We start from the raw sequence: 26,958 nt of genomic DNA on the forward strand, positions 1-26,958 counted from the left end.
GGAATCCTGCGTGTCCTTCCTTAAAAGCCATTACACATTTGTGGTACGGTGATCTGAATTTCTTTGTCACCATTATAAAACTTTAATTTCATGTACTTCATTTGATATAACCAAGCCATCTTATATACTTCATAAAATAACCTTTGAAAAGAAGCATGAGCCATGCTCTAGAGGATAAAGTTTTTCTTACAAGGTACTGTAAAAGAGAAAGTTCTATTTATTTTACTTTTTAATTAATTTTATTATTATTATTATTTGGTCATGCCACACAGCTTGTGGGATCTTAGCTTCCTGACCAGGGACTGAGCCTGCACCCTTGGCAGCGAAATTATGGCATCTCAACTGCTGGACCATCAGAAAATTCCCAAGTAAGCCATATTTATGAATAAAATTTCTTTTGCATGGCTTTTTTGTAAATGATCACTTAATGAATTTTGCAACATAATTTTCATCTCTTCCTTGAAAGTAACTTGCCCACCTAATAGTTTTTTTGTTGTCTTCAGGCAACTTTTTCTCTACAAAAACATAATTAAGGACGTTGCACCAATTTACTCTTACTTACTTCTTGTTCACTGAGTTTAAAATGAGTATAGACAAGAATGCCAAATAATGTACATAACATGCCAAGACCCTGATTAATTGACAATGGATCCTTGAATAAAACATATCTCCAAATAAAGTAATGCAGAACTTGAAGTGTCCAAATATGTTATAGGTGACTGGTGAAGTGTTTCCAATGATCCAATAAATCGACAAGTTCACCATGAAAGCTATTACTCCAGACAGCAGGACCATCAGCAAAGCAGAGACTGACCAGGAACCAAATATTCCTCCTTCTGCAAACACTGGCTTAAAGAAGGGCACAGTGACCAGCAACATGGCAGATGACATGGGGGCCTGGTAGTACAGCAGCTGCATCGAGTTTACTTGCAATTCATGCTGTTTGGCTCCTACCCACACTTGATAAAGGGTTGTAACTAAAATACCAAGAGCAGCAAACACCGTTACAAGGAAATTAAACTTCACATCATAATAAGAATTTAGGATTATACCTAAAGTTATAGGAATCAGCGTGAGCTGTATTTTGGTGGAGGTTTTCTTGTAGCAGAGGGTCTGGATGCATAACCCTAAAGTAGACACTAAAGCCAAGATTTAGGCACATATAGTTTATATGGGTGGAGAAGGCAATGGCACACCACTCCAGTACTCTTGCTTGGAAAATCCCATGGACAGAGGAGCCTGGTAGGCTGCAGACCATGGGGTTGCTAGGAGTTGGACACGACTGAGTGACTTCACTTTCATTTTTCACTTTCATGCATTGGAGAAGGAAATGGCAACCCACTCCAGTATTCTTGCCTGGAGCATTCCAGGGACAGGGGAGCCTGGTGAGCTGCCGTCTATGGGGTCACACAGAGTCGGACACGACTGAAGTGACTTAGCAGCAGCAATAGCAGCAGTTTATATGGGATATGTTTTTAGGAAGCACAGTGAGAAAGTGGGAAAATGAGATGTGGAAGGGAAGAAAGCCAGTTAAGGATCTGCTAACTAAAAAGCCTTTTGATGAAAGTGAAAGTGGAGAGTGAAAAAGTTGGCTTAAAACTCAACATTCAGAAAACTAAGATCATGGCATCCGTTCCCATCACTTCATGAGAAATAGATGGGGAAACAATGGAAACAGTGTCAGACTATATTTTTTCGGGGGTTCCAAAAGCACATGGTGATTGCAGCCATGAAATTAAAAGATGCTTACTCCTTGGAAGGAAAGTTAGGACAAAACTAGATAGTATATTCAAAAGCAGAGACATTACTTTGCCAACAAAGGTCCATCTAGTCAAGGCTATGGTTTTTCCAGTGGTCATGTATGGATGTGAAAGTTGAACTATGAAGAAAGCTGAGCGCCAAAGAATTGATGCCTTTTCACTGTGGTGTTGGAGAAGACTCTTGAGAGTCCCTTGGACTGCAAGGAGATCCAACCAATCCATTCTGAAGGAGATCAGTCCTGGGTGTTTATTCGAAGGACTAATGCTGAAGCTGAAACCCCAATACATTGGTCACTTCATGCGAAGAGTTGACTCATTGGAAAAGACCCTGATGCTGGAAGGGATTGGGGGCATGAGGAGAAGGGGTTGATAGAGTATGAGATGGCTGAATGGCATCACCAACTCGATGGACATGAGTTTGAGTAAACTCAGGGAGATGGTGATGGACAGGGAGGCCTGGCGTGCTGCGATTCATGGGGTTGCAAACAGTCAGACACGACTGAGTAACTGAACTGACTGAACTGAATGTCATAGCCACATGCAGAACCATGTCATATGCACTCATAAAAGCCAACTGCTAAATTTTCAAGACTTTTGCAAACCAGTTATTAAACACATTCGTTGTTAAAAATTAAATGATATAAAATTCAGTCAAATCAATTACATTTAAAAATGGAGAAACTGTTAGATTTTTACCATCAGTTATTAACTCTTTTGCTTGTTTTAAGTGTTTGATGTGCAAGAAATTGTATATGGTTCATGATAATAAAATTAAAAGGTATAAATTCTTTATCTCACACATACATTTCTTGAGAAGGGGTGGTGTATGTATTATTTTATTGAAGACTAGATAAATATTTTAGAGGTTGTATATTAGGATTTGGAATCAGAAAAAGGTATAGATTTTTTGTTTTGTCATAGTTTAATCTTTCTAAGCTTAATGTTTCTCACAATAAAACAAGTGTGATAATATTTTATTTGATATAGTTATAAGTTTTAAAATAATATATATAAAGGAGGTGCTTGAAATGTAGCTGGTACTAAATGTTTAATAATTTTTTTTTTCTTATTTGTTTAAAATACTGAATTCTTTATTTCAAGTTAAGTTTCTAAGATTGAGTTATCTTGTTCTTATATTATCCAAATCCTTTACTTTTTCCTCTTATTCTTTTTCAGTTTCTGACTCTTAACAGTCTCATAGCTCCTCAGGCTTATTGCCAGAGAAAGAGAGGTTGAACTTAAGATGAGTTAGAATTACTTCTGTTGTACTTTCTATAAAAAGGTTTTGTGGGACAAATTGAAAATTAGTGACTTAATGGTCATCCTATGCTATTTGTTGGTTTCTATAACAGAGCTATCCCTAAGATATATGAAATACATTTAAATTTATACAGCCTTAAATAAATCACAAAAGGAGAGACCGTGTCACTATTTTTTTCATATATCCAGTTATACTTAAAAGTATGACACAGGAGTTGCTCAATAAATGTTTATTTAATAAATTGGTGAATGCAGCTACAGATGCATGACTGAATTTGTAAGATCATTATTCTTTGTTACAGTGGATAAGAATTGTCTAGAATCCTGCCATATGAAAATTACTAGATTTAGATAAAGTAAAAGAGACCTAATCATTGAAAACCCCTACAAAAATGTCAGGTCCTTTCAAAAACTTTAGTGGCAATGCAAAAACATTTTGTTAAGTGTTCATATTTGAAGAACACCTCCATTACATTTATACCTGTGCATCAATGTCCTGGTTTATAAATTAGTTATATGAATTTTTTAAGTTGAATCTTTTTATTTGTATCTGATTTTAACTTTGAGTCTCTTCTGTTTTTTCAAACTAGCAATTTAATAGTACTTGAATTATTTTAGTTGTTGAATGCCTATAACCTAATCAGTTAAAAATACTTCATTTGGGATATTTGAGGAGTGAGAAATTCAAGTTCAAAAATATGCTCCAAATTCCTTTTTAATGAAGTTTAATGTTCTATGCAATTAGAAAAATACTAAAATCACTTACTACTATGTTGAACTTTTCTACATCAATTTTTACTCTCTTCTTCATCTGAACATTTAATTGATAATAATGTTTATTGAATATATAAATTATACCAACAAAGCAATTAAGTGCATGAAAGTATGAAACTTTCATAAATACTGAGATAAATAATGAAAATGAAGTATAAGTACTAATATAAAATGTCTTTCTCAGTGCCAGATGATTTATTTTGCTATTACCTTTAGGAGGAGTCATTAATGAATTAATGTACCAAGGGAATCTCAGACATGTAGAGTGAAAAATATCTGTACTGATCAATATTTTTGAAAGAAGAAAAAATTTCATAATCAATCATTATTAAATGCAGCTTAATCCCTAATATGGAGAAAGAAATGGCAACCCACTCCAGTATTCTTGCCCAGAGAATCCCAGGGACGGAGGAGCCTGTTGGGTGCTGTCTATGGGGTCGCACGGAGTTGGACATGACTGATGCGACTTAGCAGCAGCAGCAGTAGCAGCAATCCTTAATATATCAGAAATAATGAAGTACTTTATTTTAGAATATATGACTAAATCACAGGATAAGTAGTGAATTCTGAATGTGTTCATAAAGAGAGGCCAAAAAAGAAGCCGTTTATTTATTAAAATCCATTATGGGGAATAAAAAGATCAGCCCTCTGAATACATGTTCTTAATAGTAACACAATGACTTTTATTTTAATTTAAAGATCCAGTTGTTAATAACATTATGCTCAAATATGTATGTTAAGTGAGGGGAATTTGAATTCTAAATATATGGCACAAATTAAATATATGGATGCAAATAATAACAATGGTTTGTGTATGCTCAGTCATGTCAGACTCTATTCAAACCCTTGGACTGTAACTCACCAGGCTCCTCTGTCCATGGAATTTTCCAGTCAAGACTACTGGAGTGGGTTGCCACTTCCTACTCCAGGGGATCTTCCTTACCCAGGGATCAAAGCCATGTCTCTTGTGTCTCCTGCATTGGCAGGTGGATTCTTTACCAACTGTGCCATGATACTTGGTGCAATGATACTTGGGTACAATTTTAAATTAATATCATAATTGGTATCTATTCCAGAATATATTTTTCAAAACTGATTAAGAGAGACATCATATACACACTGAAGAAGAAGAACAGAAAGGACAAGTAGAAGATATATTTGCCTCACTCTATTTGATTATAAGAAAATGGAAAATTTGAGACAAAGGTACTCCTCTTGGCTGAGAATTTGTTGAGTCTTTTTAGAGCAACTTTTTAAACTTGTTAAACTTGTTGAGTTTTGGTTGTCTACAGAACAGCAAATTGATGTTCCATATATGAAATCTGCATTCATATAGAAATACACATTTTATTGAAATATTTTGCAAGATTCACTCTCAAAACACAGTACCTATCCTAAGGATCAACATAGGTGGACATCATTCTCTTGGTATAGTGATAGTGGGAGGATATAGGGAAGTGAACACTATTATAAGGATATTGACATTATTAAAAGAGCTGAGATAGTTCAGTTTCATCATAATATAATCATCCATATACAGAGAGGGAATTTACTCAATTGGGAAGACAAGAAAAGACTTGATAAAAGACCTACTATCAGAATTTGAGTTCTGTTTCCACCATGTGTTTTGTAAAGTTCCTTGCCTGCCAGTTATAATATGGGAATGATAATATTTACCTCATTTGAAAGTATTAACTGGAAAAATCCATATAAACTATTGAGCAGAGTGGCTGGTAACAGTAGTCCCTCAAAGAGTGATGGTTATTATTCTGGCAAAAAATAGATGCACAGCAAAAACTATTGATGTTGACTAATTTAGTAAATTGCTCATAGATTTTTACAAAGTAAAAGTAAAAGTAATTTTATTGCACTTTCAAGTCATCTCCCTCTTAGCTGCTGAATATTTGTTTAAAAAATATATTTGTTTGTTGTATAACAAGTGAAATAGAGTGGATTCTAGGGTTTATTCAAGAGAGAAGCTAGTATTTACCCTTCCTTCCTCACAGGGCTGGGCTCTTTAAGTATTAACAATAAATATTTAAGGCTGAGAGGGGGCCAGTAAAGTTAGAGTTCGTTTTGCTTGTAAGTTCAGTTTGCTTGGCAGGAAACTCTGCCTAAGAATTGGTCTTACAGTATGTAAAACCTAGCATATTTGAACAAGCATCAGCAGAAAGTGCTTTTGAGAGGGAATAAAGAGGAGTGGAAAGGAAGGAAAAAAATGATTCCATAGAAGTCTGGTCAATGGGGACTATATCATACATGGACTAGATATTTATTAAAATAAGAATTTTGTACTTTATCTTAAAATGGAAAGTTCTTGGAGAATTTTATTCATGGGAGTAACTTGAACAGATATACCTTTTGGCTACACTGAGGAGTGTTTTGAAGATGGCAGTAATAGATGCAGAGAAACTAGTTTTGAAACTGTGAAGTTACTTTTGTATAGAGAAGACAACTCCTAGACCCAGAATTGTGGCAGAGGAAATGGATGCAGTTTGATAGCATTTTGTTGAGAATTTTTACATCTATATTCAAAAAGGATCAGATCAGATCAGATCGGATCAGTTGCTCAGTTGTGTTCGACTCTTTGTGACACCATGAATTGCAGCACGCCAGGCCTCCCTGTCCATCACCAACTCCCGGAGTTCACTCAGACTCACGTCCATCGAGTCAGTGATGCCATCCAGTCATCTCATCCTCTGTCGTCCCCTTCTCCTCTTTCCCCCAATCCCTCCCAGAATCAGAGTCTATTCAATGAGTCAACACTTCACATGAGGTGGCCAAAGTACTGGAGTTTCAGCTTTAGCATCATTCCTGCCAAAGAAATCCCAGGGCTGATCTCCCTCAGAATGGACCGGTGGGATCTCCGTGCAGTCCAAGGGACTCTCAAGAGTCTTCTCCAACACCACAGTTCAAAAGCACCAATTCTTCAGCGCTCAGCCTTCTTCACAGTGCAACTCTCACATCCATACATGACCACAGGAAAAACCATAGCCTTGACAACACGGACTTTATTGGCAAAGTAATGTCTTTGCTTTTGAATATGCTGTCTAGGTTGGTCATAACTTTGCTTCCAAGGAGTAAGCGTCTTAATTTCATGGCTGCAGTCACCATCTGTAGTGATTTTAGAGCCCCCCAAAATAAAGTCTGACACTGTTTCCACTGTTTCCCCATCTATTTCCCATGAAGTGATGGGACTGGATGCCATGATCTTCGTTTTCTGAATGTTGAGCTTTAAGCCAACTTTTTCACTCTCCTCTTTCACACTCATCAAAAGACTCTTTAGTTCTTCTTCACTTTCTGCTATAAGGGTGGTGTCATCTGCATATCTGAGGTTATTGATATTTCTCCCGGCAATCTTGATTCCAGCTTGTGCTTCTTCCTGCCCAGCGTTTCTCATGATGTACTATGTATATAAGTTAAATAAGCAGGGTGACAATACACAGCGTTGACGAACTCCTTTTCCTATTGGAACCAGTGTGTTGTTCCATATCCAGTTCTAACTGTTGCTTCCTGACCTACATACAAATTTCTCAAGAGGCAGATCAGGTGGTCTGGTATTCCCATCTCTTTCAGAATTTTCCACACTTTATTGTGATCCACACAGTCAAAGGCTTTGGCATAGTCAATAAAGCAGAAATAGATGTTTTTCTCGAACTCTCTTGCTTTTTCCATGATCCAGCGGATGTTGGCAATTTGATCTCTGGTTCCTCTGCCTTTTCTAAAACCAGCTTGAACATCTGGAAGTTCACGGTTCACATATTGCTGAAGCCTGGCTTGGAGAATTTTGAGCATTACTTTACTAGCGTGTGAGATGAGTGCAATTGTACGGTAGTTTGAACATTCTTTGGCATTGCCTTTCTTTAGGATTGGAATGAAAACTGACCTTTTCCAGTCCTGTGGCCACTGCTGAGTTTTCCAAATTTGCTCGCATATTGAGGGCAGCACTTTCACAGCATCATCTTTCAGGATTTGAAATAGCTCAACTGGAATTCCAAGACCTCCACTAGCTTTGCTCTTAGTGATGCTTTCTAAGGCCCACTTGACTTCACATTCCAGGATGTCTGGCTCTAGATGAATGATCACACCATTGTGATTATCTGGATCGTGAAGATCTTTTTTTGTACAGTTCTTCTGTGTATTCTTGCCATCTCTTCTTAATATCTTCTGCTTCTGTTAGGTCCATACCATTTCTGTCCTTTGTCGAGCCCATCTTTGCATGATATGTTCCTTTGGTGTCTCTGATTTTCTTGAAGAGATCTCTACTCTTTCCCATTCTGTTGTTTTCCTCTATTTCTTTGCATTGATCACTGAGGAAGGCTTTCTTATCTCTTCTTCCTATTGTTTGGAACTCTGCATTCAGATGTTTATATCTTTCCTTTTCTCCTTTGCTTTTCACTTCTCTTCTTTTCACAGCTATTTGTAAGGCCTCCCCAGACAGCCATTTTGCTTTTTTGCATTTCTTTTCCATGGGGATGGTCTTGATCTCTGTCTCCTGTACAATGTCACGAACCTCATTCCATAGTTCGTCAGGCACTCTATCTATCAGATCTAGGCCCTTAAATCTATTTCTCACTTCCACTGTATAATCATATGGGATTTGATTTAGGTCATACCTGAATGGTCTAGTGGTTTTCCCTCCTTTCTTCAATTTAAGTCTGAATTTGGCAATAAGGAGTTCATGGTCTGAGCCACAGTCAGCTCCTGGTCTTGTTTTTGCTGACTGGATAGAGCTTCTTCATCTTTGGCTGCAAAGAATATAATCAATCTGATTTCAGTGTTGATCATTTGGTGATGTCCATAAGGATAAAGGTCTGTAAATATTTTTCTTGTGCATCTTTATCTGTCATTGTTATCAAGGTAATGCTGGATTCATAGGAAGAGGAAGTGTTCAACCTTCTTCTACTGTTTGGGAGAGTTTACAAAAATTTAATGTTGATTCTTCTTTAAAGCTTTGGCAGAATTCATCAGTGAAGCCATCTTGTCCTGGCCTTTTTGTTGTTTTTTAGTTATTTTTTTATTACTGAAATAATCTGTACAGATGAGATCAGATTTTCTATTTCTCCTTGAGTTGGTTCTGGTAATTTGTGTGTGTCTAGGGGTTTTTCCCAGAGAAGGCGATGGCACTCCACTCCAGCACTCTTGCCTGGAAAATCTCATCGATGGAGGAACCTGGTGGGCTGCTGTCCATGGGGTCGTGAAGAGTCAGACACAACTGAGTGACTTCCCTTTCACTTTTCACTTTCATGCATTGGAGAAGGAAATGGCAACCCACCCCAGTGTTCTTGCCTGGAGAATCCCAGGGACGGGGGAGCCTGGTGGGCTGCCATCTATGGGGTCGCACATAGTTGGACACGACTTAAGCGACTTAGCAGCAGCAGCAGCAGCGGTTTGTCCACTGCATCTAGGCTATATAATTTGTTGAGAAATGATTATACACAATGTTCTTTTATTGTCTTTGCAATTTCTGTCACATTAGTAGTCTTATTTCCACTTTTTTCCCCTGATTTTTGTCTGTATATTTTCTTGATTTTTCTAAGTTAGTCTAACTACAATTTGTCTATTCTGTTAATCAATTCAACCAGCTGTGGGTTTCAAAGATTCTTTTTCGATTTGGTATTTAACTGATTTACACTCTAATATTTGTTATCCCCTTTCTTCTCCTGACTTTGGGTTGTGTTTGCACTCCTTTTGCTAGATCCTAAAGTATAAAGCTATTTTATTGAGTTGAGATCTTTCTTTTCCTTTATTGTAGTTCTTGAGAGTCTTATAGCACTGCTTTCATTACATTCCATGATAGTGATATGCTGTGATTTCATTTAATTTATCTTAAAGCATTTTCTATTTTTTCTTATGATTTTCTTTTAGACTATTGTTGGTAAGTTATTTTGGAGTGTGTTGTTTAATTTCTACATATTTGTGAAAAATGTCTGTTTTCATTTTGCTATTTCTAGGTTCATTCCATTATTTTTTGTATTGTTTGTATTGATATTTTGTATGATTTCAATCTTTTCACATTTGTTGAGACTTGCTTCGTAGACTAACATCTGTTCTACCATATTCACTTGAGAAAAATGTATATTTTGATTTTTAGTTGAGTATTTACTTGAATCTGTTACCTCTGGTTGGCTTATAACATTGATTGAGTTGTCTGTTTAACAAGAGGATCCTGCAGGGGGTCATTTTTTAATAATCAGTTCCTCTACCCATACAAATTCTTAGCAATCTCCATAAATAAATGAAATCAACAAAACTAATCATCAGAAGAGAAACTCAGCGAGTAAAAATTTTATTTTACTGAACTTTATGTGCATAAGGACGCTAGAAAAAAGAGTAAAATAAAAGTAAAAAAAAAAAAAAAAAAAAAAAAACCCTTCCTATATATGACAAGTTTAAGAGACTCTGCCTTTGGATACAGATAAACTAATTTAAAATATTCACTGCAATGAAGTCAGTGATTACTTGGCCATTTTTTGTTTGTTTGTTTGTTTGTTTTTAGAACAACTGTTCATCATGGACCAAAAACACTAGAATTATCAATAGCTGAGAGTTAGAATACAGAATTCTAGGCTCCATCCCAAACCCATTTTATCAGATTATGTGTTTTATCATACTACTCAGGTAGTTTGTAAGCACATGAAGTTAGAAAAATGCTTCTGTAGCTTAGTGTTTCTCAGCTATAAATGCACTTTAGAATCATCTGATAGTCTTAAAAAAAATAAACTGCTCATATTGATATCTTATCTAGAGATTCTGACTAACCTACCTAGAGTGATTCTTTCATTTTGTTTTGTTTGTTTGTTTGCTTTTTTAATCCTTCCTAGATGATTCTAGTTCTAACCAAAAATGAGAATTGCAGCTTCACTAGGGGTTCTTAACATAGACTCCACAGATCCCTCATATTTCAAATACCTGCCAGTGCAGGACACTCAGGTTGAATCCCTAGGTTGGGAAGATCACTTGGTGAAGGAAGCAACAACCCACTCTAGCATTCTTGGCTGGGAATTCCCATGGACACAGAAGCCTAGTGGACTAGAGTCCAGGGGGTCACAAACAATCAGACACCACTTAGTGACTAAACAAACAAACAATAAGCAATTTATAACATCTACCAGAGTCCATGACTCCAAAATTTTAAGGATGTAGAAATCATTACCCTGGGAGGAGGAGCTAAGATGGTGGAGGAATAGGACGGGGAGACCACTTTCTCCCCCACAAATTCATCAAAAGAACATTTAAATGCTGAGTAAATTCCACAAAACAACTTCTGAATGCCAGCAGAGGACATCAGGTGCCCAGAAAAGCAACCCATTGTCTTCGAAAGGAGGTAGGAAAACATATAAAAGACAAAAAAAGAGACAAAAGAGGGAGGGATGGAACTCTGTCCCAGGAAGGGCATCTTAGAAAGAGAGAAGTTTCCAAACACCAGGAACCCCTCTCACTGCCAAGTCTGTGGTGAGACTTGGAAGCACAGAGGGCAATATAACAGGGAGAAAAAATAAATAAACAATTAAAACCCGCAGATTGCGAGCCCTACGGTAACTCCCCACAGTGGAAAAGCAGCGCAGACGCCTGCATCCGCCATTAGCAAGCAGGGGCTGGGCAGGGAGGCGCTGCGTGGGCTGCATCGCTTAGGGTAAGGACCTGGCCTGAATACCCTGAGCACTATCTGAGTGAACTAATTTGGGGTAGCAAACCAGACTGTGGGATAACTACCACGCGAAAAGCCAGCCCTAACCTAAGACACTGCCAGGCCTGCACACACAGAACAAAGGACTGAACAGAGATAGCTGGCTGCAGACCATCCCCCTCTGGTGACAGGCAGCCAGAGCCGGAAGAGGGCAATCGCAGCCCCAGAGAGACATTATCTACAAAACTGTAAGCAGGCTTCTTTGCTAACTAAGACTTCTTGGGTTTCTGGATGATCAACATCCGCCTGAGAAGGTGCACCAGTTGTACACCCAGAAAATCAAGCGGCGGAGAGGCGATAAGTTGCAGCAACCACGCTTGCACCAGTTGTACACCCAGAAAATCGAGCGGCGGAGAGGCGATAAGTTGCAGCAACCACGCTTGCCAAACACCTCATCACCTGAGCTGCTTGGACCTGGGAAGGGCACAAAATGCAGGCCCAACCGAGTCTGAGACTCTGAGGACTACCCGAGTGCCTGAACCTGAGTGGCTTGGACCTGGGAGGTGCATGCAGCCCAGGGCCGGCTGCAGATGGTTCCCAGGGGAGCAACCTAGAGCCTGAGCAGTGTGGGCAGGGAGGGTACACATGCTGTGAGGGGGGGCAGGGCCAGTGTGGTTAAGGCACTGCAAGCACACGCCAGTGTTATTTGTTTGCAGCGTCCCTCCCTCCCCAGAGCGTGACTGAACAAGTGAGCCTAAAAAAAAAAAAAAAAAGTGTCCACCACCGCCCCCTTTGTATCAGGGCAGAAATCAGACACTGAAGAGACCAGCCAACAGAAGAAGCTATAACAGAGGGTACCGCCTTGGAAGCGACAGGCAATAGATTAAAACCCTGTCGTTAGTACTGAATACATAGGAAGGGGCCTATAGATCTTGAGAAATATAAGCCGGACCAAGGAACTAGCCAAAATGAACTGACCCCACAATACGCACAACAACACCAGAGAAAGTCCTAGATACATTTTTACTATTTTTATGATCTTTCTTTCTTTTTTTTAATTTTTTTTTAATTTTTAAGTCCTCTATTACTCCTTTAATTTTCACTTTTATGACCTACTATTACTTTGCAAAAAAAAAAAGAACCTATTTTTTTTAAAAGCAAACTTCATATATATTTTTTATAATTTTTGTGACCTTGTTTTTTTCTTTTTCTCTTTCTTTCTTTCTTTTTTTTAATTCTTTTCCTTAACATTGTATTTTTGAAATTCCAAACTCTAGTCTAGATTTTAGCTTTTTGGTATTTCTTATCAATTTTGTACCTATATATTTTTTTTAATAATTTTTGTGACTTTCTTTTCTTTCTTTCTCTTCTTCTTTTCTTTAATACTGTATTTCTGAAATTCTAAACTCTACTCTAGATTTTTAATTTATGCTTTTTGGTATTTGTTATCAATTTTGTATCTATATTTTCTTTATAATTTTTTGACTTTTTTTCCTCTTTCTTTTTCTTCTTCTTTTCTTTAACATTGTATTTTTGAAATTCCAAACTCTACTCTAGATTTTTAACTTTTGCTTTTTGGTATTTGTTATCAATTTTGTACCTATATTTTCTTTATATTTTTTGTGACTTTGTTTTTGTTTTTGTTTTTTCCTTTCTTTTTCTCTCTTTCTTTTTCTTCTTTTCTTTAACATTGTACTTTTGAAATTCCAAACTCTACTCTAGATTTTTAAGTTTTGCTTTTAGGTATTTGTTACCAATTTTGTACCTTTAAGAACCCAATCTTCAGTACCCATTTCTTACGTGGGAGTGAGATTACTGGCTTGACTGCTCTCTCCCCCTTTGGACTCTCCTTTTTCTCCACCAGGTCACCTGTGTTTCCTCCCTAACCCCTCTCTACTCTACCCAACTCTGTAAACTTCTGTGTGTTCCAGACGGTGGAGAACACTTAGGGAACTGATTACTTGCTGGATCTGTCTCTCTCCTTTTCAGTCCCCACTTTTATCCTCCTTGCAATCTCTGTCTCCTTCCTCCCTTTTCTCTTCTCTGTATAGCTCGGTGAACATCTCTGACCGGTCCAGTTGTGGAGTGCACATAAGGAAGTGATTACTGGCTAGCCTGCTCTCTCCTCTGTTGATTCCACCTCATCTCATTCAGGTCACCTCTAACTGCCTCCTCCCTCTTCTCTTCTCCATGTAACACTGTGAATCTCCCTGGGTGACACTCATGGTGGAGAAACTTTTATTCTTTAACCTAGATGTTTTATCAATGGTGCTATATAGAAGGAGAAGTTTTAAGACTACTGTAAAAATAAAACCTATAACTGGAAGCAGGAGACTGAAGTCCAAACCCTGACTCCAGGGAACATTAATTGACAGGAGCTCATCAAATGCCTCCATACCTACACTGAAACCAAGCACCACACAAGGGCCAACAAGTTCCAGAGCAAGACATACCAAGCAAATTCTCCAGCAACACAGGAACACAGCACTGAGCTCCAATATACAGGCTTCCCAAAGTTACTACAAAATCATAGACATCTCATAACTCATTACTGGACACTTCATTGCACTCCAGAGAGAAGAAATCCAGCTCCACCCACAGAACATTGACACTAGCTTCCCTAACCAAGAAACCTTGACAAAGCCACCTGTACAAACACACATACAGCGAGGAAACTCCACAATAAAGATAACTCCACAAACTGCCAGAATACAGAAAGGACACCCCAAACTCAGAATATAAACAAGATGAAGAGACAGAGGAATACCCAGCAGGTAAAGGAAAAGGATAAATGTCCACCAAACCAAACAAAAGAGGAAGAGATAGGGAATCTACCTGATAAAGAATTCTGAATAATGATAATGAAATTGATCCAAAATCTGGAAATCAAAATGGAATAACAGATAAACTGCCTGGAGACAAGGACTGAGAAGATGCAAGAAAGGTTTAACAAGGACCTAGAAGAAAAAAAAAAGAGTCAATATATAATTAATAATGCAATAAATGAGATCAAAAACACTCTGGAGGCAACAAATAGTAAAATAACAGAGGAAGAAGATAAGATTAGTGCATTAGAAGATAGAATGGTAGAAATAAATGAATCAGAGAGGAAAAAAGAAAAAAGAATTAAAAGAAATGAGGACAATCTCAGAGACCTCCAGGACAGTGTTAAACGTCCCAACATTCGAATCACAGGAGTCCCAGAAGAAGAAGACAAAAAGAAAGACCATGAGAAAATACTTGAGGAGATAATAGTAGAAAACTTCCCTAAAATGGGGAAGGAAATAATCACCCAAGTCCAAGAAACCCAGAGAGTCCCAAACAGGATTAACCCAAGGCGAAAACACCCCAAGACACATATTAATCAAATTAACAAAGATCAAACACAAAGAACAAATATTAAAAGCAGCCAGGGAAAAACAACAAATAACACACAAGGGGATTCCCATAAGGATAACAGCTGATCTTTCCATAGAAACTCTTCAAGCCAGGAGGGAATGGCAAGACGTACTTAAAGTGATGAAAGAAAATAACCTACAGCCCAGATGATTGTACCCAGAAAGGATCTCATTCAAATATGAAGGAGAAATCAAAAGCTTCACAGACAAGCAAAAGCTGAGAGAATTCAGCACCACCAAACCAGCTCTCCAACAAATGCTAAAGGATATTCTCTAGACAGGAAACACAAAAAGGGTGTATAAACTCGAACCCAAAACAATAAAGTAAATGGCAATGGGATCATGCTTATCAATAATTATCTTAAATGTAAATGAGTTGAATGCCCCAACCAAAAGACAAAGATTGGCTGAAAAGATACAAAAACAAGACCCCTATATATTTTGTCTACAAGAGACCCACCTCAAAACAGGGGACACATACAGACTGAGAATGAAGGGCTGGAAAAAGATTTTCCATGCAAATAGAGACCAAAAGAAAGCAGGAGTAGCAATACTCATATCAGATAAAATAGACTTTAAAACAAAGGATGTGAAAAGAGACAAAAAAGGTCACTACATAGTGATCAAAGGATCAATCCAAGAAGAAGATATAACAATTATAAATATATATGCACCCAACATAGGAGCATCACAATATGTAAGACAAATGCTAACAACTATGAAAGTGGAGATTAACAATAACACAATAATAGTGGGAGACTTTAATACCCCACTCACATCTATGGATAGATCAACTAAACAGAAAATTAACAAGGAAACACAAACTTTAAACAATACAATAGACCAGTTAGACCTAATTGATATCTATAGGACATTTCATCCCAAAACAATGAACTTCACCTTTTTCTCAAGTGCACACGGAACTTTCTCCAGGATAGATCACATCCTGGGCCATAAAACTAGCCTTGGTATATTCAAAAAATTGAAATCATTCCAAGCATCTTTTCTGACCACAATGTGGTAAGATTAGATCTCAATTACAGGAGAAAAACTATTAAAAATTTCAGCATGTGGAGGCTGAACAACACGCTGCTGAATAACCAACAAATCACAGAAGAAATCGAAAAAGAAATCAAAATTTGCATAGCAACAAATGGAAATGAAAACACAACAACCCAAAACCTGTGGGACACTGTAAAAGCAGTGCTAAGGGGAAAGTTCATAGCAATACAGGCATACCTCAAGAAACAAGAAAAAAGTCAAATAAATAACCTAACTCTATACCTAAAGCAACTAGAAAGGAAGAAATGAAAAACCCCAGGGTTAGTAGAAGGAAAGAAATCTTAAAAATTAGGGCAGAAACAAATGCAAAAGAACAAAAGAGACCATAGCAAAAATGAGCAAAGCCAAAAGCTGGTTCTTTGAAAGGATAAATAAAATTGACAAACCATTAGCCAGACTCATCAAGAAACAAAGGGGAAAAAATCAAATCAATAAAAGTAGAAATGAAAATGGAGAGATCACAACAGACAACACAGAAATACAAAGGATCATAAGAAACTACTATCAGCAAGTATATGCCAATAAAATGGACAACATGGAAGAAATGGACAAATTCTTAGCAAAATACAACTTTCCAAAACTGAACCAGGAAGAAATAGAAAATCTTAACAGACCCATCACAAGCACGGAAATCAAAACTGTAATCAGAAATCTTCCAGCAAACAAAAGCCCAGGTCCAGATGGCTTCACAGCTGAATTCTACCAAAAATTTAAAGAAGAGTTAATACCTATCCTACTCAAACTCTTCCAGAAAATTGCAGAGGAAGGTAAATTTCCAAACTCATTCTATGAGGCCACCATCACCCTAGTACCAACACCTGACAAAGATCCCACAAAAAAAGAAAAACTACAGGCCAATATCACTGATGAACATAGATGCAAACATCCTTAACAAAATTCTAGCAATCAGAATCCAACAACACATTAAAAAGATCATACACCATGACCAAGTGGGCTTTATCCCAGGGATGCAAGGATTCTTCAATATCTTCAAATCAATCAATGTAATACACCACGTTAACAAATTGAAAAATAAAAACCGTATGATTATCTCAATAGATGGAGAGAAAGCCTTTGACAAAATTCAACATCCATTTATGATAAAAAAAAAAAAAAACTCTCCAGAAAGCAGGAATAGAAGGACATACCTCAACATAATAAAAGCTATATATGACAAACCCACAGCAAACATTATCCTCAATGGTGAAAAATTGAAAGCATTTCCTCTAAAGTCAGGAACAAGACAAGGGTGCCCACTTTCACCATTACTATTCAACATACTTTTGGAAGTTTTGGCCACAGCAATCAGAGCAGAAAAAGAAGTAAAAGGAATTCAAATTGGAAAAGAAGAAGTAAAACTCTCACTGTTTGCAGATGACAAGATCCTCTACATAGAAAACCCTAAAGACTCCACCAGAAAATTACTAGAGCTAATCAATGAATATAGTAAAATTGCAGGATATAAAATCAACACACAGAAATCCCTTGCATTCCTATATACTAATAATGAGAAAATAGAAAGAGAAATTAAGGAAACAATTCCATTCACCATTGCAATGAAAAGAATAAAATACTTAGGAATGTATCTACCTAAAGAAACTAAAGACCTATATATAGAAAACTATAAAACACTGGTGAAAGAAATCAAAGAGGACACTAACAGATGGAGAAATATACCATGTTCATGGATTGGAAGAATCAATATAGTGAAAATAAGTATACTATCCAAAGCAATTTATAGATTCAATGCAATCCCTATCAAACTACTAATGGTATTTTTCACAGAACTAGAACAAATAATTTCACCATTTGTATGGAAATACAAAAAACCTCGAATAGCCAAAGCGATCTTGAGAAAGAAGAATGGAACTGGAGGAATCAACCTACCTGATTTCAGGCTCTACTACAAAGCCACAGTCATCAAGAGAGTATGGTACTGGCACAAAGACAGAAATATAGATCAATGGAACAAAATACAAAGCACAGAGATAAATCCACACACTTATAGACACCTTATCTTTGACAAAGGAGGAAAGAATATACAATGGATTAAAGACAATCTCTTTAACAACTGGTGCTGAGAAAACTGGTCAACCACTTGTAAAAGAATGAAACTAGAACACTTTCTAACACCATACCCAAAATAAACTCAAAATGGATTAAATATCTAAAAGTAAGACCAGAAACTATAAAACTGCTAGAGGGGAACATAGGCAAAACACTCTCCGACATACATCACAGCAGGATCCTCTATGACCCACCTCCCAGAATATCGGAAATAAAAGCAAAAATAAACAAATGGGACCTAATTAAACTTAAAAGCTTTTGCACATCAAAGGAATCTATAAGCAAGGTGAAAAGACAGCCTTCAGAATGGGAGAAAATATTAGCAAATGAAGCAACTGACAAACAACTAATCTCAAAATATACAAGCAACTCCTGCAGCTCAATTCCAGAAAAATAAATGACCCAATCAAAAAATGGACTAAAGAACTAAGTAGATATTTCTCCAAAGAAGACATACAGATGGCTAACAAACACATGAAAAGATGCTCAACATCACTCATTATCAGAGAAATGCAAATCAAAACCACTATGAGGTACCATTTCACACCAGTCAGAATGGCCGTGATCCAAAATCTACAAACAATAAATGCTGGAGAGGGTGTGGAGAAAAGGGAACCCTCTTACACTGTTGGTGGGAATGCAAACTAGTACAGCCACTATGGAGAACAGTGTGGAGATTCCTTAAAAAACTGGAAATAGAACTGCCTTATGATCCAGCAATCCCACTGCTAGGTATACACACCAAGCAAACCAGAATTGAAAGAGATACGTGTACCCCCATGTTCATCGCAGCACTGTTTATAATAGCCAGGACATGGAAGCAACCTAGATGTCCATCATCAGATGAATGTATAAGAAAGCTGTGGTACATATACACAATGGAGTATTACTCAGCCATTAAAAAGAATACATTTGAATCAGTTCTAATGAGGTGGATGAAACTGGAGCCTATTATACAGAGTGAAGTAAGCCAGAAAGAAAAACACCAATACAGTATACTAACACATATATATGGAATTTAGAAAGATGGTAACAATAACCCTGTATGCTAACTGCAAAAAAGACACAGATGTATAGAACAGTCTTTTGGACTCTGTGGGAGAGGGAGAGGGTGGGATGATTTGGGAGAATGGCATTGAAGCATATATAATATCATATGTGAAACGAGCGCCAGTCCAGGTTCAATGCATAATACTGGATGCTTGGGGCTGAGGCACTGAGACGACCCAGAGGGATGGTATGGGGAGGGAGGGGGGAGGGGGTTCAGGATGGGGAACACATGTATACCTGTGGCGGATTTATGTTGATGTATGACAAAACCAAAACAATATTGTAAAGTGATTAACCTCCAATTAAAATAAATAAATTTATATTAAAAAAGTTTAATTGAACAAGAAGACGAACCTAGGTGTCCTAACATAGACGGTTTGTGGAACCCATTCCTCATTCCTTCTTTCAAAGCTACACTATTTTCCACTTCTGATAATTCAGTAAGACAAAATTTAGCTTCCAAGTTCAAAAAGCAATGAAAACACAGAATAGTCACCAATTAATAAGTAATATGAGATTTATCTAAATGTATTCCTTTACAAACAGATTTACAGGGCATTTTTCTTTTGGTTCAGAGGGCATTTTCAAGTATTCAAATTTCATACCAGAGATCTACTGTGGAAGAATATAGAATCAAAACAAAAAGTACAGAGCAGAAAAATTTAGCCTAAAAATAATGAAAAATTAGGAAATGTCTACTCATAAATTTCCAAATATTAAAACAGATTAGATTCTCTGATTATGACAGTTCAGTTCAGTTCAGTTCAGTCTCTCAGGTGTGTCCAACTCTTTGTGACCCCTTGGACTGCAGCACGCCAGGCCTCCTGTCCATCACCAACTCCCGGAGTTTACTCAAACCCATGTCCATCGAGTCGGTGATGCCATCTAACCATCTCATCCTCTGTCATCCCCTTCTCCTCCCACCTTCAATCTTTCCCAGCATCAGGATCTTTTCAAATGATTCAGTTCTTTGCATCAGGTGGCCAAAGTATTAGAGTTTCAGCTTCAGTATCAGTCCTTGCAATGAATATTTAGGACTGGTTTCCTAAATATTAGAATGAAATGAAAGATTTATAAACTTTAATTAAGTTTTTTATTCTTTATGTAAGCATATGAAAAAAACTTTTTCTGTTTCCTAAGCTAGTTCCTCAAAATAATTTTATATTACAACTCAGTGGTCAATTCCTGAGTCTCTAAAGCCTTTTAGCAAGAGTCACTGATGCCTCTAAGCTTTAGCTCAGATACACCAAACACAGATGTTCTTATCAAGACAAAGATTATTTTAGGATGCTTATTACTACCAGTCCAAAAATCTGAGCCTTTGTCTTAATTTCAGACCTTAGCATTTTCTATTGGGTATGGGAGCCTGGCATCTTAGTTCCTGAAAGCATTCATTCCCATGATGGTTTATTGTATTTAAGTCCTACCAACCTGCAATGACAGTGTCAGAAAACTGATCTCCTAGCAGCAATCATGATTTAAAAAGACTGTACAGAGAACCTAGATAGATTTAATACAAGAAACACATTAATTTAGTGCAGTATTCGACTTTTATTTATTTTCCCTTGAATTCACCTTTCCTAACCTTTATCTATTTAACATATCATTCTTCAAATTCCAGATTATGTCTCTTACTTGGTGAAGCTTTTATGCAACATCTCCTTCTCAAGTACACTGAATTTCAATCTTTCTCTCTTGCACACATAACACACACAGACACACACAAACACACACACACACAAATTAGACTTTTGTATTATAATGTCTCACAGTACCCTCTTTTTTTCCTCTATAGAATGAATCAAGATGTTATTAAATAATTTTGATAATTATTTGATTATTTTCATCTCCTTCAAGAGATAATAAATTAGATGGAGTCTGGAAAAGTCTCTCATGTGTATTTTATTGGTAAGGTTAGCACTGTATCTGAAACACAATTGGCAGTAAATAAAACTGAGGAGTGAATGAATGGTTTAACTAAGTTTTGCCACCCAGACCCCTCCATTTCCTGGACTATGTCACTTCAGATACCTATATTTATTTGCACCAAAGCTGTATTTATCATCACATAGGATGATTGTAATTGAAGGTTCAATGCTATACCTAGTTCAGTTTTTCCAGTCTCTTTTTCCTCCTCAGTCCCAGCTGTCACTTAAATCTGTGTTTTCAACATGTAACCCTTACATGACTTCTTATAGACTAGTTTCCGGGCTTGCCATAGAAGAGATAGCAAACTCCCATTTGAATGCCTTCATAGGTCTTTACCTGTGAAGGTGCCCAGACATGGCAGATTATTCCAAGATAGGTAGCTTTGTATAAGGCTGTAACTGGTTATTATTACCTTAATCCATATCTCAGTTTTTCCAGAGAGTTGTTTGAATCTGAATGAATTTGATTAGTCAGACAATATAGTTTATAAATAAGTCAAACAACATAATGAATGGGAAATGATAATTTAATTTGGCAATTATGAGGCTATTACTGTCCTTGAGAAGAGAAAGTTCAGAGATATGAAAGCCCAAATTAAATTCATAACATCCATATGCATAGCTTTCAATTATGTACCTGATAACTTCCATCCCAAATATATCTGTTTGATCCATTTCTTTCTCCTCAGTATGGAATCATATATGCAACTGTTTGGGTTGAAATCTCCATCAGGATAGCACACACATATTTCAAGCTTTATCTAATTAAAACCAAAGGCGTTTTACAACTACATGACCCCTACTACCACTAAGACTAAGTTCATGGACATGCACACACACATGCATACACAGCTATCTTTTATCCTATGTTTTCTAGCTGAGTTAACATCACCACCATTTACACAAATCAGAAACTTAGGAGGCATCTTGGACTTTTTACAGTGATTATTCTCTGAATCTAATAAGCAATAACAATCTTTGATTTTAGCAATATCTAGTTCTGAAAATGAACTAGATTTGACTCTAGATTAAGTGATTTATTGTCTAATGTTAGAAAACTTACTTAAACTTCTTTTTGCTTCCTGATTCCCAACTTGTTAAGTGAAGATAACACTGCCATCTCCCTTGGTGGGTTAAACTGTTCATTGAGATTATATATGTAAAATATCTAGAATTATATCTATTTTTTTCTTTTCATTACTATTGTTTACCTTCTAGTGCCTTGGCTCAAGCCTCCATCAGGGTATAATCTTCTGATTTTTCTACCTCTAGTCTTACCCATCTCAGCTTCATTCCCCATACTGCTACCAGAATGATCCTTCCAAACCCCAAATCTCAGCAAATGTTTCTATCCTTCTTAAACCCCTCAGTAACTTCTCACTACCTCTTCGATGAATCTCTCATCAGTCTAATTGGACATCAGAAATCTAGGTATTGTTTACCTCTCCAGATTTTTCTCTTGCTCCTCTTATGCTCATAGCTTTTGTTCCAACTATACAAAATTTACAAATGTTTCTTTTTTGGGATATGGTTTCATTACTCTATGTCTCTGTATCTGCTATTTCTTCTTGGAAAGCTTTTCCATTTTCTTTCTCCAGCTTAAATCCTAGGTATCCCTCAAAACAATTTCAAGGCATTTATTCTCTATAGGACTGAACTTGACCTTCTCAAGAATAGTGGATTAATTTCTTCTTCTTGCTAATAATGAACCTTGTATACACCTGTACTGCAACACTTGTACCTTTTGTAGTGATTTCTTATGTATATGTATACCTCTTCTACTAGACTGTGAGTGCTATTTTTATGTTAGGAATCATTTACTGTACTATAGATACAATGGTGGATAAGACAGAATTTCAGATGTAGAACAATTTGCAGTCTGAAGGAGGAAGACATGTAAATAAAAAGTTTGAACTCAAGGATGCATTTCAAGTGAAAGTATATAAAATGTGTTTATAAGAATATTTCCCTTATCTAAGAAGATTGAAAAAGACCTTAATAAGAATGATTTTTGAACTGTGTGTTGAAGATGTTAAAATTAACCAGGAAAAAAAAGGAAGGAAAGATCAGAAATTTGAAAGAAATATGCCATTGGTAAAATCACAGAAGGAAGGCATTGTATAAATTGTAAAGAGCATTTTTCTATAGCCAAATAATAGTATTTGAAGGATAATGGCAGAGTTTAGGATAGAAAATAGCTACATATTGTGTTATGAATATATATGTATGTCTAGTTAAAAGTCTTAATATTAATACTTTGAACAATATCAAACTATTTGAAGCATCTTAAGCAAAAAAAAAAAAAAAAATATATATATATATATATATGTTAAGGTTGTGTCAAATACCCTTGTGAAATAGCCGGTGAGGAAGCTAAAGTAATAGTCTAAGCTGTCTGTGATGGGGACCCAGAAATACATAAAGGTAGTTAGATGGGGTATAATGCAGTACTAAGAAAAAAAAAAATGAAGTATGTGTTACACAGAAGATGGATGACTCAATTACTCATTGGAATTAAGTAATGATGAAAAGAGGATAATCTAGTAAGTGTCTCAGATTTCATAATTGTAAAAGTAGACAAGACAAGACAACTATACATGAGGAGAAGGGGATTCATTGGGTAGGGGGTAGACAATAAGATAATTTTAGAATACAATGAATTATAATATCTGAGAATCAGAATTTCTACAGTAAGCAGCTGGAGAAAACAATCTGTAAAAAGGCAGTTCTGGGCCAGTTACAGTGACTGAGAAATTCTGAGTACATAATGGTAATTGAAAAACAAATGAGTTCACTCAATCAACAAGAACATAACAAGTCATGGGAGCAAAAAATCAAAGAAACCTAAAATATTGAAAAGTGAGTAGAGGAAAATATATTTATGAAAAATTATTAAAAAGCCATCACAAATCCATAATAAAGGGAAATTAAGGAGAAACTAAAGGAATAAAGTTTAAAGAAGGAAGAAGTATTCAAAAATGTGAAACTCCTTGGAGAAGGTAAAAAAGACAATGGTCAAACATTGCCATGGGATTTGGTGAATAAAATCTCCTTGGAAAGTGCACAGTCAGTAGAATACAATGGAAAGGAAACAGATTGCAGCAGCTAGGACCAGGAGGAGAGGATCCAGGAATGTGAAAGCAATCTTAAACTTTTCAAGATGTTTAGTTGATGGAAAGGTCAGAGAGCTAGTAACTGTAAGAGATGTCACAATAGAAGAAAGTGATTTTGTTTATTTGCATTTATTTTTTAAGAGAAACATTTAAATAAGTCTATCATCTAGCCTGGTGGGCTGTCATCTATGGGGTCACACAGAGTTGAACACAACTGAAGCGACTTAGCAGCAGCAGCATCAACTAAGATAGAGCTTCCCAGGTGGCCCTAGGGGCAATCCGCCTGCATTACAGGTGAAGCCAAAATGTGGGTTCAATCTCTGGATTGGGAAGAACCCCTGGAGTAGGAAATGACAACCCACTCAAGTATTCTTGCCTAGAAAATTCCATAGACATAGGAGCCTGGTGGGCTATTGCCATGGGGTCACAAAGAGTCAGACAGGACTGAGCATGCACTGTTGGGGGCCGGCGTGAGGCACTCCGCCCATGGCAAAGGTCGTGAGGAAGGAGGCTCGACATACGCAAAGGCGGGATCGAGCCTCAGGAGTCCCCCTGGAAATCCTCGAGCATCTACCCCCATAACCAGAGCCTGCCTACTTTACTACTTTGTGCTCTCACCTACACCTCTGACTTTACGGGGGGCTGTCCCCCACCACCTCTTTCGGAGAAGGAGTTAACTTAGAGCTCCAGTTAATAATAATTCCTGGGCGTGATAGGAGTGTTTCAACCTACAAACTCCTCTGAAGGTTCTCTAGCCTGCCTGATAGGCTTGTGTGGCCACACGTGATTGCTCACAGCCTCCCAACCGTGAGAGGCACGAGATGCTTTAAACCTTCTAAAAACAGGTTCTTTAGAAAAGTTAGAAAATTATTAGTATAAGTATAATGGGCTGATTAGAAATTGTATTGGTGAAGGGTTTTTCATTTGTTGAGCCAATGTTTGTTGCTAAGTCTCCACATCCCCTGCCCTTACACACATTAATGAATATATAGAAGAAATAAGTATTAACCTTTGATATAAATCACGTTAGACCTTAGGCTAAGTAAATTCTTTCCTTAACTAAAACCCACTATACCCTCACCCTATAGGAATGTAACTTTATTTGGGTGGCGTTTGTTTTAAGACTAATCACCCCTGGAGAAATAAGTGTCCTGGTTGACTGACCACTGTCACAAGGAGAGGGTCATAAATTGTCAGCAGGCCCCCTAGCCAGAAGATGATGTAACAACCCTAAGACCTCTGTATACATTTGTATGAAGCACCTGACTTTGATAAAAGTCAGGACTACTGACCCCGCGTGACTTTTGCATAACATCTCAGTGTATAAAAGTAGACCATGGAAAATAAAGAATTGGGATCAGTTCCTCAAAAGACTGGTCTCCCCATGTCTCTTCTCTCTCTCTCACTCTGGCTGAGTCTCCATCTGGAGTGCGGAACCCGCCATGCTTACTACTTATGCCTGGGCTTCTAAGATCTGACCGGGGAGGCCTCAGTGTCTCCTCTCCTTCGGGAGAATGGAAGGACGCCTGCGGCCTACGTAAGTGGTGCAAGCTTCTTGTCTTGAAGTTTTATTGGTCCCCCGCATAAACCAAGCTACTCAGCCTCTTTTCTCCACTGAATTTTCCTACTGAGCTATCCTTATTCTATTACTCTTTATATCTTTAATTAATATCTAATTGAAGCTATTGTATCCTGATCCTCGCCGATGCCGTCCCTGCTTCGAATACCCTGGATCAGCCGGAGCTGGACCCTGGCAATGCACACACAGATCAGCTAAGATAGGAAGGTAGTGAGAAGATAAATTTATAAAACAGGTTTGCTTTAATCAATAACATCAAACTTAGTTTGCCCTTTTATCAGAGATGTAACCAGTGTTGTGAAGGAAAATAGAAGTAAGAAAGATCTCCTCTGCCTCAAAATGCTTCTGGCACATTCCTTTTATTTTTCCATATATAAAGAGCCTATAAGGAAAAAAAAAAAAAAAAAAAAAAAAAAACAAAGACTTCTGAAACAAGATCATTCACTCTCTTATCATGTATTTTCCATCTTCTTTTTCTTTTAGTATTTCTATTCAGCTGCTTACCTTCCACATCTGATAAGTAAAGTTTGTCTTTATTCTCTGATGTTTTTGGTCTATTTTTAGTATAAAATTTACTAATCTCCTGCTTTGCTATTGTAGGTATTTACAAGATGACATGACTATGAGAGAGATATTTCTGCTAGTGTAATATTGTTGCTATGACTGTGTTCAGGACTTACAATGTTACTGATATTAAACTCAGATAAATTTGTGGATTAGATTGTGTATTGAGTGTTTAATCTCAAAGAATAAACTAAGGTGATATGCTCATGCTCAAACTTTAGCTTCCATCAGAATTATTCACAGAAAACACTGCTTTCTGGGTTCCAAACCTAGAGATTCTGATTCAGTCTGGGGTGAACCTCAGGTATTTGCATTTCTAGCAAATTTCTAGGTAATGCTAATGCTGCTGCTTGCCAACCTCACAGTCAGTGAACATCACTAACAAGGATAACCATGTTCCCAGTTGGATGGAGTAAATATAAAAGTATGTGACATTTTGATACTTGTTAAGTAATTGGCAAACTAAAATGGACTGGAATGGGTGAATTTAAATTAGATGACCATTATATCTACTACTGTAGGCAGGAATCCCTTACAAGAAATGGAGTAGCCATCATGGTCAACAAGAGTCCAAAATGCAGTACTTGAATGCAATCTCAAAAACAACAAAATGATCTCTGTTCATTTCCAAGGCAAACTATTCAATGTAACAGTAATCCAAGTCTATGCCCCAACCAGTAATGCTGAAGAAGCTGAAATTGAACAGTTCTATGAAGACCTATAAGACCTTTTAGAACTAACATCCAAGAAAGATGTCCTTTTCATTATAGGGG

The 26,958-nt window shown here is 37.0% G+C and overlaps 1 pseudogene; it reads right to left on the reverse strand.

Moving 5' to 3' along the window:
* Window positions 1-529: 529 nt before the first annotated feature.
* The window catches only part of LOC102406648, a 56,411-nt pseudogene continuing 29,982 nt past the window's right edge, over window positions 530-26,958 (reverse strand).

This window comes from Bubalus bubalis, chromosome 23 (genome assembly GCF_019923935.1).
Source record: "Bubalus bubalis isolate 160015118507 breed Murrah chromosome 23, NDDB_SH_1, whole genome shotgun sequence".
In the NCBI taxonomy this organism is placed as follows: Eukaryota; Metazoa; Chordata; class Mammalia; order Artiodactyla; family Bovidae; genus Bubalus; species Bubalus bubalis.